Source organism: Oryctolagus cuniculus, chromosome 13 (assembly GCF_964237555.1).
Source record: "Oryctolagus cuniculus chromosome 13, mOryCun1.1, whole genome shotgun sequence".
Taxonomy (NCBI): Eukaryota; Metazoa; Chordata; class Mammalia; order Lagomorpha; family Leporidae; genus Oryctolagus; species Oryctolagus cuniculus.
In genome coordinates, this window is record NC_091444.1 from 82,733,879 (window position 1) to 82,735,206 (window position 1,328).

The 1,328-nt window shown below is 42.3% G+C and overlaps 1 pseudogene; it reads left to right on the forward strand.

The window, feature by feature from the left end:
* The first annotated feature begins 204 nt into the window (after nt 1-204).
* Nucleotides 205-852, forward strand: LOC138845064 (high mobility group protein B2 pseudogene; annotated as a pseudogene).
* The last annotated feature ends 476 nt before the right edge of the window (nt 853-1,328 follow it).

The following is a 1,328-nucleotide window of genomic DNA, read 5'->3' on the forward strand; positions in this document are numbered from 1 at the left end:
GAGGGAGGAAGGGGACACCCGCCTAGCCAGCCAGATCAGCCGAAGCAACCCTGGCGATCAATGGGGTGACAGATGTCGCAGCCAGATCGCCCTCACATCCTGAGTTCATGCCGGAGCTGAGGGAAGGAAGCAATGCCGTCGGATCTGGCTGCTCTGCGGGAGTCTGAGGAACAACTCGCACCAGGTGGCCGCCGTTCCGTTGTCATGGGTAAAGGAGACCCCAACAAGCCGAGGGACAAAATGTCCTCCTATGCCTTCTTCGTGCAGATGTGCCGGGAAGAGCACAAGAAGAAACACCCTGACTCTTCGGTCAGTTTCACAGAATTCTCTAAGAAATGCTCGGAGAGATGGAAGACCATGTCTGCAAAGGAAAAGTCCAAGTTTGAAAATATGGCAAAAAGTGATAAAGCTCGTTATGACAGGGAGATGAAAAATTACGTTCCTCCCAAGGGTGCTAAGAAGGGAAAGAAAAAGGATCCTAATGCTCCTAAAAGACCACCATCTGCCTTCTTTCTCTTTTGCTCTGAACATCGCCCAGAGATCAAAAGTGAACACCCTGGCCTGTCCATTGGGGACACTGCAAAAAAATTGGGTGAGATGTGGTCTGAACAGTCAGCCAAAGATAAACAACCATATGAACAGAAAGCAGCTAAGCTAAAGGAGAAATATGAAAAGGATATTGCTGCATACCGTGCCAAGGGCAAAAGTGAAGCGGGAAAGAAGGGCCCTGGTAGGCCCACAGGCTCAAAGAAGAAGAATGAACCTGAAGATGAGGAGGAAGAAGAGGAAGAGGAAGAAGATGAAGATGATGAGGAAGAGGATGAAGATGAAGAATAAATGGCTATCCTGTAATGATGAGTGTGGAGTGTGCGTGTGTGCTCAGGCAGTTGTTTTGCTAAGAATGTGAATTCAAGTGCAGCTCAATATTAGCTTCAGTATAAAAAAACTGTACAGATTTTTGTATAGCTGATAAGATTCTTTGTAGAGAAAATACTTTTTTTAAAAAATGCAGGTTGTAGCTTTTTGAGGGGCTACTACATACAGTTAGATTTTAAAGCTTCTGATGTTGAATGTTCCTAAATATTTAATGGTTTCTTTAATTTCTTGACTTGTGTATGGTAGCACAGCAAAGTTGTAGGAATTAGTATCATTTGTAAATTTGGATTTTTTGTTAGGATGTTGCATTCTGTGTTGTTTTTTTTAAAAAAAATTTGTAATAAAATTATGTATGTTAAAAAAAACCCAAAACCTAAGTAAACATATGAGAAACTGTAAAACATTAGCATAGACAACAGTTTTGGGTCAGATTCCAAAAGCACAAGTAACAA